At 39.9% G+C, this 13,824-nt stretch overlaps 1 protein-coding gene across 3 annotated transcripts in view; it reads left to right on the forward strand.

Annotated features, from left to right (window-relative positions):
* PTPRA (protein tyrosine phosphatase receptor type A) overlaps positions 1 to 13,824 on the forward strand; it is a 185,440-nt gene that overhangs the window by 80,963 nt on the left and 90,653 nt on the right. The window contains exon 1 of one of the 3 annotated variants that reach the window (XM_027078748.1): positions 8,995 to 9,013. The exons of the other annotated variants lie outside the window; for them this stretch is intronic. The gene's annotated coding sequence lies outside the window, so the exon portion shown is untranslated. Of the gene's footprint in view, positions 1 to 8,994; positions 9,014 to 13,824 lie in introns of those variants that run through there. 3 annotated transcript variants of the gene reach the window in all.

Below are 13,824 nucleotides of genomic sequence, written 5' to 3' on the forward strand. Positions count from 1 at the left end.
GTGTGTGTGTGTGTGTGTGTGTGTGTGTGTGTGTGTGTGTGTGTGTGCGCTTTGTCAGATATTGATATCAGAGTTATCCTGTTATTTTCATGTTTTATTTTATTCTGTTTTTTTATTTTCAACTTTCTATATACTTATGTTTTAAACGTCTTACAGCAAACAGTTGGGTTTTTTTGTTATTAGGTCTTATAATTTTCATATTTTAATTGGAACATTTAGTTCATTTAATGTAATTAATTGAATTTAAATCTGCCATCTTACTCCTTGTTTTTTTTAAAAATAAATTTATTTATGTATTTATTTATTTATTTCTGGCTATGTTGGGTCTTCATTGCTGTGTGTGGGCTTTCTCTAGTTACGGCGAGCTGGGGCTACTCTTTGTTGTGGTGTGTGGGCTTCTCATTGTGGTGGCTTCTCTTGTTGCGGAGCAGGCTGTAGGGCGTGCAGGCTTCAGTAATTGTGGTGCATGGGCTTCAGCAGTTGTGGCTCATGGGCTCTAGAGTGCAGGCTCAGTAGTTGTGGTGCACAGGCTTAGTTACTCCGCGGCATGTGGGATCTTCCTGGACCAGGGCTCAAACCCGTGTGCCCTGCATTGGCAGGCGGATTCTTAACCACTGTGCCACCAGGGAAGCCCTTACTCCTTGCTTTCTATTTGACCCATCTATTCTAGGTTCCTTTTTCTCTCTTTTCTTGCTTTTGGATTGATTGGCTTTTTTACTATTGCATTTTTTTCCCTCTTATCTTTGAAGTTATAGACTCTCTATTGTTTAGTGGTTATTTTAGAGATTACAACAAGCAACTTAGACTATCAGATTAATGTTAACAATATATTGGTTCTTAAACAATACAAAGATCTTGGAACACTTGATTTCTTCAATCTCCCTCCCCATAAATATCTACTTTTGTTGTGTATTTTTTTTTATTATTATTTTTTTTTTTGCGGTACGCAGGCCTCTCACTGCTGTTGCCTCTCCCGTTGTAGAGCACAGGCTTCGGACGCGCAGGCTCAGTGGCCATGGCTCACAGGCCTAGCCGCTCCGCGGCATGTGGGATCTTCCCACACCAGGGCACGAACCTGTGTCCCGTGCATCGGCAGGCGGACTCTCAACCACTGCACCACCAGGGAAGCCCCTTTTGTTGTGTATTTTAATCGTATGTGTTTTAAACCCCAAAAGACATTATTATTGTTTTATATGGTTGGCATACACTTAGATCTACCCATGTATTACCATTTTCATTTTTTGGAAATATTTATTTATTTATTTATTTATTCATTTATTTAGGATGTGCCAGGCCTTAGTTGCGGCATGTGGGATCTTTAGTTACGGCATGTGGGCTTCTTAATTGTGGCATGCAGGCTTCTTAGTTGCGGTATGTGGACTCTTAGTTGCAGCATGCATTGCAGGATCTAGTTCCCTGACCAGAGATCACACCCGGGCCCCCTGCATTGGAAGCGCAGAACCTTACCCACTGGACCACCAGGGAAGTCCCACCATTTTCATTTTTCTCCACTCCTTTCTGAATCTTTTTGAAATTGTTTTTCTTCGGCTTGAAAAATGTCCTTTTGTAATTTCTTACTGTAGTTTTGCCAGTGATGAATTTTGTTTCCTTTTCTTAGTCTGAAAATTTTTACATTTCACCTCAGGATTCTTATAAGATATTTGTGCTGGGTACAGAATCCTAGGTTGGCAATTTTTGCCCTTTGAAGATATCACTACATTGTCTTCTGGCTTCTGTCTGTAGTAGTCAGGATTCTCCATAGAAACAGAACCAGTAGGTTGTATGTGCATGTATATATAAAAAGATACATTTTAAGGAAATGGCTCACCCAATAGTGGTGGCTTGGCAAATACAAAATCTGATGAGGGGTTGGGCAATATGCTGGAGACTCAAAGTTGAAGTTTGAAGGCAGTTTGCTGGAGAATTCCCTCTTACTCAGGGAATCAGCCTTTTGTTCTGTTCAGGCTTTCAACTGATAAGATATAGCCCACCCTCATTATGAAGAACAATCTGCTTTCCTCACAGTCTACCAGTTTAAATGTAAATCTCATCCAGAAACACCTGCACAGAAACATCAGACTGTTTGAGCAAATATTTGGGAACTGTGGTCCAGCCAAATTGACACATAAAATTAACCATCACAGGTCTATCCCTTGCTAACTTGGCACCCACACACATCTTCGTAAACCATATTTAGTCTCCAAATAAAGACAATAGCAAGGCCATACTTATACCTAACATGATATAATTATCCTGCATACAACCAGAAGCTCACTAAACCTTTCCCAGAAGAGGATGCAAAGCCTGGATGATGTTTACTTTTCTCCTTGATATCTTATAACTTAAATACTGAGATATAAAGTTAACACTATGTAAATACTATGATCAGCTGTTTAGTCTGATTGCTTTTTCTTTAAGAAAATATTTCTGTATTTTCTACTGCTGCAAACCTAAGATCCCCAAACCTAGTGGTTTAAAACAACAGCCATCTACAAACGGTCCCCAGCTTACAATGGTTTGACTTATGATTTTTTTCAACTTTATGGTAGTGTGAAAGAAATATGCATTCAGTAGAAACCATACTTTGAATTTTTTCCTCCAGGTTAGTGATACATGGCACAATACTCTCTTGTGATGCTAGACAGCAGTAGTGAGCCACACCTCCCAAGTCAGCCATGCGATCACAAGGGTAAACAACCAATACTCTTATAACCATCTGTTCCCATACAACCATTTTGTTTTTCACTTCCAGTACAATATTCAATAAATTATATGAGATATTCAACACTTTATTATAAAATTTTGCTCAACTGTAGGCTAATATAAGCATTCTGAGCATGTTTAAGGTAGACCAAGCTAAGCTATTATGTTTGGTATAGGTTAGATTATTAAATGCATTAAAAAAAAATTTTAATGCATTTTTGACTTGGGCTTTTTTCAGCTTACAATACGTTTATCAGGACATAACCCCACCCTAAGTTGAGGAAAATCTGTAATTAGCTTGTGATTCTGTGAATCAGCAATCTGTGCTGGGTTTGCTGTTTGATTCCTCTGTAGTTTTGACTGGAGTCATTCGTGCAGCTGTAGTCAGCTAGGACTGAGATTGGGACTGAGAGTGCCTCAAGTACATGTCTGGCAGTTGGTGTTACCTGTCTGCTGGAGCTCTTTATGTAAAGAGGTCAGCAAGGGCTACTTCACCTTATGGCAGCAGTGTTCCCAGAGAGCAAAATGGAAGCTGTAAGATCTCTTTAGGTCTCAACTTAGAAATTATGCCGTCACTTCTGCTGCATTTTATTGTTTCAGTCAAGTCACAAGGCCAGCTCAAATTCAAGAGATGGGGAAATAAATTTCACCTTTTGGTAGGAAGAGTACCAAAGTTTCATTATAAAAGGTATATGGGGCTTCCCTGGTGGCGCAGTGGTTGAGAGTCCGCCTGCCGATGCAGGGGACGTGGGTTCGTGCCCCGGTCCGGGAAGATCCCACATGCCACGGAGCGGCTAGGCCCGTGAGCCATGGCTGCTGAGCCTGTGCATCTGGAACCTGTGCTCCACAACAGGAGAGGCCACAACAGTGAGAGGCCCACGTACTGCAAAAAAAAAAAAAGGTATATGTACCGAAATGAGAGGAATGTTTATAGCCATCTTTGCAGTCTGCCACAGTGTCTTTTTTTCCCTTTTGAACGCTTAATTTTTAAAAAAAAACAAAATTGTTTTTCAGAAGTATTACTTTAGTGTATCTAGACACAGATTTCATTTTTATTTATCTGTTTGGGGTTCTTGGAACACCTTAAATCTGTGGCTTGATGTCCTCTGTCAGTTTTGGAGAATTTTTAGCCTTTGTCTCTTCAAATATTTCTTCCGTTTCATTTCCCTCTTTCATCTTATCTGGGACTCACATTACATGTAGGTTAGATCATCTCACTCATATTCTGTCTACCTCTTATCCTCTCTTGTGTATTTTTTATCTTCTTGCCTCCCTCTGCTTTATTCTAGATAAATCCTTTTGACCTATCTTCCATTTCATGAATTCTCTCTTCAGCTGTATTTTATCTGTTCTTAAATACTTCTATTGAGATCTTTGTTTCAACTATTGTATTTTCTCAGTTCTAGAATTTCTGTTTGTTCTTTTTTGAGTTCTGCCATTACCTTTTTTAATAGCACTGACTCTTGGCTGAAATTCTCAATGTTGTAGTAGTTGTCTGTTTTCTACTTATTTGCATGTTATTTCTTCATGGACCAGACATTGTATTTTTAAAATTGTTTATAGAAATAATATGAGACACAGGATGATATCTTTTTCTAGAGGATTTATGTTTGTTTCTGGCCTTTCATAGGGGTCTTGGATCGTTTTAATCCAGTTTTGGGGATCCAGTTGTTTTTAAGCAGGGGCAGGTCGACTTCAGTCCACTACCTAGGCTACCTGTTATGTGTGGGGAACTTTGCTAGGTGCTGGGTAGGTCCTGTGAGCAGAGTAGTCATAGTCTTTGATTCACATGGAGCACAGAGTATTGATTACAATTGACAGGTAAATGTATATACAATTAAGTTTTGGGAAAGCAATGAATAGGCTGTTATGGTAGTGAATATTTGGGGTGGGGACGGAGTGAAAATGATCCTATTATAACTAAAATGGGGCAGGTTTTGTTTAAGCCAAGATCTGGCTGATATGAGAAGACTGGGAGCAGAAGCATTCAAACAGCAGCAGTGCCAATGTAAAGGATGGATGGCAACAAAAAAAGTGGGTAAGGGGAGAGGTGGGGGGAGAGAGTTGGGATTGATTTAGAACCATAATAATGAGCCTTGGAGACAACACCCCTCTCCCCTGCTGCCACCGCCATTTTTGTTTCATTTTCCTTCAGAAAGATTAGTGAATTGGGAATTGACAAATCTAGGTACTAGATCTAGTTCTGTGATCTTAGACTAGTTACCTAATTCTTCATTCAGAGCAAAATGGAGGGAGGGAGGGAAGGAGGGGACAAATGTGGAGGTGGGATGGGAAGTAATGAAAGGAGCACATGAGGAGAGAGACTGTCAAGTTTCCTTGTATTCCTCACAAGTGTTTGCACTGTTTGGCGTGTATAGTAGGCATCATACACCTGTTGATTTAGCAAAATGAGAACAGATCAAATCATATTTTTAATGGGGAATTAATCATGGAAGAGAAGAATAAGAATTTTCTATCTTATTCCTCTACTACTTAAAGGAAAGAGAGTAAATGAATCAAAATGAAGAATAGTCATATTTATCTACCTCCTGGATGACAAGGATTTTATTGACTACCCTAAAATATTTCGGGTAACATGAGAATGGTAGATGAGAGAACACTTGAGAGAAACAGGAACTTCTCTCTCCTTTGCAGCCCCACTTGGCACAAGACAATTGCCTGAACAAGTTAGCAAATGAGTGTTTCCCTGATTTGAAGCAACTTTGGCTGTCCTTACCTTATCAGACAGTTTACCATCCATTTGCTTTGTATAAGTTCCAGGGAGGGATTAAGAAACTATTTCCTCTTATAATATTATTAGCCCAAACTTCTGAACTGATTGATGGATTATAGAACTTAAATTTCTTCATAGCCAGCAGTCAGAGAACACATTGTTACACTGAGGTAAACAAGGTCATACCTCACAGATCCTTATAAAGTATTCTGTCTCTGGCCACAGACCGTAGGGCTTGAGCTGATATTTGAGAGGGAAAGATTGGAACTTAGTAGAGTTACACTCCCTGTTTCTTAATTTTCCAACGATTATGTAAGGTTTTTTTTTCTCGAAAGAGACTAAACTGGAATGAGAATGAATTCTCATCAGTAAAAGCAAAGCTTTAAGTAGGTCACCTGACTTTGCTTTTGTGCTCCACATTCACTCTGGTTATAAAAGGGCCTTTCATGAATTTTCTATGCTTTCATCACTGCCAGACTCTCTGCAGGCATTATAAAAGAATTAAAACCCCCCCCATGCCTGTCTCATTGACTCTTTCATAGAGTACACACTGCACTATGTTTAGCTCAGCGGGAACTCTTTGCAGACACTGAATATATGAAGAATCCTCCTTCTAGATAAGAGAATTCAATATTGATTAGTGTCATAGCTACAAAAGTTAGTGTCTGCTAGAATCTAATACATATAGTGACTTGCAGCCTAATTTTTGCCAAATTATTAGGTCAAAGCTTAATAAGTATTTATATTAAAGTTATTATATGTAAAATTGGCCTATAGATAGTTTGTCTAATCAGTTGGGTAGGAGATTGATGAATGCTTCAAACAATCTACATACTCATAATTAACTTTTCTAAAAAATATTTATTTGGTTGCGCCGGGTCTTAGTTGCGGCAGGCGGGCTCCTTAGTTGCAGCTCGCCTACTCCTTAGTTGCGGCACGTGTGCTTCTTAGTTGTGGCTGGCGGGCTCCTTAATTGCGGCTCACCAGCTCCTTAGTTGTGGCATGCGAACTCTTAGTTGTGGCATGCATGTGGGATCTAGTTACCTGACCAGGGATCGAACCCAGGTCCCCTGTATTGGGAGCTTGGAGTCTGAACCAGTGTACCACCAGGGAAGTCCCTCATAATTAACTTTTTAAAAGAAGACAGTCAGCACTGAAATTGTTTGTTTCGCCTGCGAGAGTAGAGGAGGAAAGTAAACATGGAATTTTGAAGGAATATAAAGCAAGCTGCTTGTGGCATTATCTGGTAGTAAAGGATTTGCATTTTATTGGCACCCTGTATATCTCAAGGAAACTATAACTGCAGTTGACTGTTGAACAACATGGGTTTGAACTGCGTGGGTCCATTTATATGCTGACTTTTTTCAGTAGTAAATACTACAGTACTACATGATCCACAGTTGGTTGAATTCCGAGGGTAAGGAACCATGTATACAGAAGGCTGAGTATAAGTTATATGCGGATTTTCAACTGCATGGAGGGTTGTTGCTCCTAACCCCCATATTTTTCAAGGGTCAACTGTATATAAAGTTAACCACAACCACATTTATTGATTTTTCAAGGACTACAGCCTATCATTTACAATGAATTCCAAACAATTCTGGTGAAATTAGTTTCTTGGAGCATGGGGGGCTTCCAGTTTATTTACTCTGTTCTTCCCACTATAAAATATTCTCCAACAGCTTTTGAGTTTGTAGTCACTTAAAGTCTTTATTTTCTCTAATCATCTTTAATATCTACCTTCCTCTCCTACCAAGGTTAGATTGGTTCTGCAATTCAGCTGTTCTCTTGCTAGTACTCAACTCTGTTGGTTATATTTCTATTACATTCATCCAGCAAAACCTTAATTCTGTATGTTCTCCAAACCATTATTACTTAGAGCATTTTTCCAAAAAAGAGTTCTTGAAAAATGGATTTCATCTCACTTGAGCCCTCAGGGCTGTCCAGTGTCAACACACTGCCATTTTCTGTAGCAGCACTATTAGTCGGATCACTTCTTAAAGCTTTATCCCACTATCTCCTGCTCCTTTTTAGCTTTTAATTTTGCTTTGTACTTCACAGGAAATCTTGAAGATGAAAGCTCCCTCACTTTTCTACTAGTTCTCTTATCTCTTCCTATCTTTCTTATATACCTTCCTTTCCTTCCCTTCTGATTCCTTCTTACCAGCATTTACACATGATTCATTCTCTTCACCTAACAAACCAACCCTCTCTTGAGTGCAAATCAGTGGCTATTTTTGCAGGGTATAAAAACCTATATCTCGGGCTTCCCTGGTGGCGCAGTGGTTGAGAGTCCGCCTGCCGATGCAGGGGACACGGGTTCGTGCCCCGGTCCGGGAAGATCCCACATGCCACGGAGCGGCTAGGCCCGTGAGCCATGGCTGCTGACCCTGTGCGTCTGGAGCCTATGCTCCGCAACTGGAGAGGCCACAACAGTGAGAGGGCCGTGTACTGCAAAAAAAAAAAACCTATATCTAGTCACCTTGGTAACCCCCTGGTAATTTGCCTATATGTTCTTGTGGATTTTCTGTGTAAATGATAATATTTCCTGCAAATATGTAACTTTAATGATTAATTTTTATGATTTTGATTTTATGGTTCTGATTTTTTCTTACTGCAAAGGCTGGGACCTTTCATACATTACTGAATAGAAGTAATAGTGCATAACCATGTCTTATTCTTCCTTTTTAAAGAGAATGCTTTCAATGATTCCCTATTGAAGATGATAATTGCAAAGTTTTGTTGTTGTTTTAAAATAGCTGTTTTATCAGGTTAGGAAATTTTATTCAATTCCTAATTAAGAGAGTTTTTTTTTTAAATCGTGAGTTCATGTGTTTTAATTCAGTGCTTTTTCTACATTTATTGAAATGATTATATGATCTTTCTTCTTTAATATGGGTGAATTATATTTATAGATCTTATATTAAAACATCCTTGGGGCTTCCCTGGTGGCGCAATAGTTAAGAATCCAGCTGCCAGTTCAGGGGACACGGGTTCAAGCCCTGGTCCAGGAAGATCCCACATGCTGCCAAGCAACTAAGCCTGTGCACCACAACTACTGAGCCTGCACTCTAGAGCCCAGGAGCCACAACTACTGAGCCCACACACCACAACTACTGAAGCCTGCACGCCAAGAGCCCATGCTCCGCACAGCAAGAGAAGACACCACAGTGAGAAGCCCGTGCACCGCAACGAAGAGTGGCCCCCGCTTGCCGCAACTAGAGAAAACCCGCGCACAGCAACAAAGACCCAACGCGGCCAGAAATAAATAAATTTCAAAAAAAGAAAAGAGAAGAAAACAACATCCTTGCACTTCCCTGGTGGTGCAGTGGTTAAGAATCCGCCTGCCAATGCAGGGGACATGGGTTCGAGCCGTGGTCCGGGAAGATCCCACATACCATGGAGCAACTAAACCTGTGTGCCACAACTACTGAAGCCTGCACACCTGGAGCCCATGCTCCACAACAAGAGAAGCCACAACAATAAGAAGCCTGCGCACCACAATGACGAGTAGCCCCTGCTTGCCGCAACTAGAGAAAGCCTGAGCGCAGCAACGAAGACCCAACACAGCCAAAAGTAAATAAATAAATAAATAATTTTTTAAAATCCTTGTACACCTTGGATAAACTCAGTTTGATCATGGGTTATCTTTTTCGTGTACTGAATTCAGTTTGTTAATATTTTGTTTAGGATTTTTGAATCTATATTACTGAGTGGAAGTGGTCTTATAATTTCCTTTCTTCTAATGTTTTTGTCAGGTTTTACTCACCTCTTAGAATGAGTTGGGAATTAGTTCCTCTTTCTTCTCACTTATCATCTGGGCCGAGTGTTTTCTTTGTGGGAAAATTTTAAACTGCGGGTTCACCTTGAAGTTTTCAAAATTATTTGCCTATAGTTATTGAAAACAGTATTGATTTTCATATGCTGTAGTTGTAGTTATTTCCACTTTTTACTCATAATATTTTGTTCCTTCTCTTTATTTTTTTGTTTATCAAAGAACCATCCTTTCACTTTATTTCATTTTTATTGTATATATATATAGATTTTTTTTTTTGGTTAGTTTCTGCTTTATAACAAAATGAATCAGTTATACATATACGTATGTTCCCCTATCTCTTCCCTCTTGCGTCTCTCTCCCTCCCACCCTTCCTATCCCACCCCTCTAGGTGGTCACAAAGCACTGAGCTGATCTCCCTGTGCCATGCGGCTGCTTCCCACTAGCTATCTATTTTACGTTTGGTAGTGTATATATGTCCATGCCACTCTCTCACTTTGTCACAGCTTCCCCTTCCCCTTCCCTATATCCTCAAGTCCATTCTCTAGTAGGTCTGTGTCTTTATTCCTGTCTTACCCCTAGGTTCTTCATGACATTTTTTTTTCTTAGATTCCATATATATGTGTTAGCATACGGTATTTGTCTTTATTGTATATTTTATGTACTTTTATTTTGTCTATTATTTCTGTAATTTTTAAACAACTTTATAATTGACATACAGTAAGCTGTACACATTTAAAGTTTAAGATTTAGTAGGTTTTGACATATCTATACAGCGGTGAAACTCACCACAGTCAAGAGAGTGTGAACATATCCATCACCCCTCAAAGTTTTCTTATGTCCCTTTGTAATCCCTCCTTCTTGCCCCTGCCTACTCCTCCATCCCCAAGCAATCAGTGACCTATTTTCTGTCACTATAGGTGTTTGTATATTCTAGGTTTTTTTAAAAAATAAATTCATTTATTTAGTTAGTTATTTGGGCTGCGTTGGGTCTTCATTGCTGCACGTGGGCTTTCTCTAGTTGTGGTGAGGAGGGGCTACTCTTCGTTGCAGTGCATAGGCTTCTCATTGCTGTGGCTTCTCTTGTTGCAGAGCACAGGCTCTAGGTGCGCGGACTTCAGTAGTTGTGGCAGATGGGCTTCAGTAGTTGTGGCTCACAGGCTCTAGAGCGCAGGCTCCGTAGTTGTGGCACACGGGTTTAGGTGCTCTGTGTCATGTGGGATCTTCCTGGACCAGGGCTTGAACCCGTGTCCCCTGCATTGGCAGGCGGATTCTTAACCACTGAACCACCAGGGAAGTCCTCTAAGTTTTTATCTAAGTGAAGTCATGTGTTATTGTATTAATCATGTGTTTATGATGCTTTGACATCTAGAACCTTGCTGACCTTGGAGAGACTTCACCTCCTGGGTTAGCCGGTTTCTGTAGATAGTAAACAACTCACCTGCTAGAGTGCCTTTCATATGCAAACCAACCAATCCAGAGCCCACACCCTAAATACCTCCTTTATTGGGCTGTCATACTCTGGGTCACTGTTGACGTGCTCAATTCACCCTAGGGCCATGTACCAGGTGACTAAGGACAACCTTTAAGCCCCAGAGCTATTTTATTTTTTTTTTTTTTGCTTTTCGCGGGCCTCTCACTGTTGTGGCCTCTCCCATTGCGGAGCACAGGCTCCAGACGCGCAGGCTCAGCGGCCATGGCCCATGGGCCCAGCTGCTCCGCGGCATGTGGGATCTTCCCAGACCGGGGCACGAACCCGTGTCCCCTGCATCGGCAGGCGGACTCTCAACCACTGCGCCACCAGGGAAGCCCCCGAGAGCTAATTTTAAAACTTTACCTTGTCCATTGCCCATTCCTTCCTGAAGAAGGCACAATAATGGCTCTTACTCAAGTTTTCCCCTCACTCCCTCTCCTCTTGTGCCACCTCCTTTTGGGAACTATGAGTAACAAACTAACAAACTATCTCTTCAGGAACAGTCATCTGATTTGTTGGTCTCACCATGCCTGAATAATAATAAAACCTACATTTTAAAACAAGTATGTACTCTTGTCTTGCTCCTTTTACTCAGCATAATTTTTTTTTTTTTTTTTTGTGGTATGCGGGCCTCTCACTGTTGTGGCCTCTCCTGTCTCGGAGCACAGGCTCCAGACGCGCAGGCTCAGCAGCCATGGCTCACGGGCCCAGCCGCTCTGCGGCACATGGGATCCTCCCGGACCGGGGCACGAACCCGTGTCCCCTGCATCGGCAGACGGACTCTCAACCACTGCGCCACCAGGGAAGCCCCAGCATAATTATTTTGAGATTCATCCATCTTGTGTGTATCAACAGTTAATTCATTCTTATTGCTGAGTAGTATTTCATTATATGTCTATACCAAAATTTGCTTATGCATTCATTTATTAATGGGCACATGGGTTATTTCCAGATTTTGGCTATTACAAATAAAGCTTCTGTGAACAATAATAAACAAATTTTTATATGGACATACCTTTCCTTTTCTCTTGGATGAATACCCAAGAGTAGAATGGCTGGATCATAGTATATGTTTAGCTTTTTAAAGAAACTGCCAAATGATTTTCCAAAGTGGTTATACCATTTTACAATACGACCAGCAGTGTGAGGGTTCTGATTTTTTTATATATCCTTGATAACACTTGGTATTATTGATCTTTTAATCTTAGCCACTTCAGTGAGCAGATAGGGGTATCTTGCATTTCACTTTGCATTTCCCTGATGACTGATGATTTGTAGCCTTTTCCGTGTTCTGGTTTCCCTTTACATATATCTTCTTTGGTGAAAATTTGTTCAAATCTTTTGCCCATTATTTTATTGGGATGCTTCTTATTGTTGAAGGTTGAGAGTTTTTGTGGATACCAATTCTTTATCAGATAAATGCTTTCTAAGATTTTCTCCCAGTTCGTGGCTTGCCTTTTTAAAAAGTTTTGGAGAGATGTATATATAAATATATGATAAAAGGTACTGTTTTAACCATTTTTTAGTGTATGTTCTTGTGGCTTTAATTTTATTCACATTGTTGGGTAGCCATTACCACTGTCCATCTCCAAAACTTTTTCATCTTCCCCAACTGAAACTCTGTACCCATTAAATAATAACTTCCCATTTCCCCCTTCTTCAGCCCCTGCGACCACCTTTCTACTTTCTGTCTTTATGAATATGACTCCTCTACATACTTCATTTGAATGAAATCATACAATAGTTGTCCTTTTGTGATTGGCTTATTTCACTTCTATGATGTCTTCAAGGATTATCCATGTGGTAGTATGTGTCAGTTTCCTGTGTAAGGCTCCATTGTATGAATATACATTTTGTTGATCCATTTATTTTTCGATGGACACTTGGGTCACCTTTTGGCTGTTGTGAATAATGCTGCTATGAACATTGGTATACAAGTATGTGTTTGAATTCCTGCTTTCAGTATATACCCAGAAGTAGTGATCTTGTATCCTATGATAATTCTGTATAATTTTTTGAGGAATCAAAAAATTTGATGGTTTCCACAGTGGGTACACCATTTTACATTCCCATTAGCAATGTACAAGTGTTCCAGTTTCTCTACATCCTTGCCAAAACTTGTTCTTTTCTTTCATTTTTCTTTTCTCTCTTTTCTTTTTTTTTTTTTTAAATAATTATAGCTATCCTAGTGGATGTGAAATGGTATCTCCATATGGTTTTGATTTGACTTCCCTAATGATTAGTGATGTTGAGCATTTTTCATGGGCTTATTGGCAACTTGTGTATCTTTGGAGAAATGTCTATTCAAGTCCTTTGCCCATTTTTTTTAACCAGGTTGTCTTTTTGGTTGTTGAGTTGTAGGAGTTCTTTATGTATTCTAGTTTTCAGTCCCTTATCAGATAGGTGGTTTGCACATATTTTCTCTCATCCCTGAGTGTTCTTTTCATTCTGTTGATAGTGTCCTTTGATGCACAGAAGTTTTTAATTTTGATAATTTAGCTATTTTTTTATTTTGTTGCCTGTGTTTTTGGTGTTATATTTTAAAAAGTCATTGCCAGATCCAATGTCATGAAGCTTTTCCCTTATATTCTAAGAGTTTTATAGTGTTAGCTTTGATGTTTAGGTCTTTGATCTATTTTGAGTTAATTTTTGTATATGATGTAAGTTGGGGGTCCAACCTTATTCTTTGGCATGTGGATATCCAGTTGTCCCAGCACAATTTGTTGAAAAGGCTGTCTTTCCTCCATTGAATTGCCTTTGTACCTTTGGCAAAAATTATTTGGGCATATTTGTGTGGGTCTTTTTCTGGCTCTTAATTTTATTTCATAGATCTGTACATTATAGCCTTAACACTGGGTAAATGGATTCCTCACATTTTATTCTTTTCAAAATTGTCCCTGGTTTTTGTTTTTGTTTTTTAATTGAGATACAGTTGACTTACAGCATTATATTAGTTTCAGGTATATAGCATAGTGACTCAAATTTGTATAGATTACACTTCACTTAAAGATATTATAAAAAGGGGCTTCCCTGGTGGCGCAGTGGTTGAGAGTCCGCCTGCTGATGCAGGGGACGCGGGTTCGTGCCCCGGTCCGGGAAGATCCCACATGCCGCGGAGCGGCTGGGCCCATGAGCCAT

The sequence above is a fragment of the Aethalodelphis obliquidens genome, unplaced genomic scaffold (genome assembly GCF_003676395.1).
Source record: "Aethalodelphis obliquidens isolate GAN/ISIS:26980383/991018 unplaced genomic scaffold, ASM367639v1 scaffold42, whole genome shotgun sequence".
NCBI classification, from domain to species: domain Eukaryota; kingdom Metazoa; phylum Chordata; class Mammalia; order Artiodactyla; family Delphinidae; genus Aethalodelphis; species Aethalodelphis obliquidens.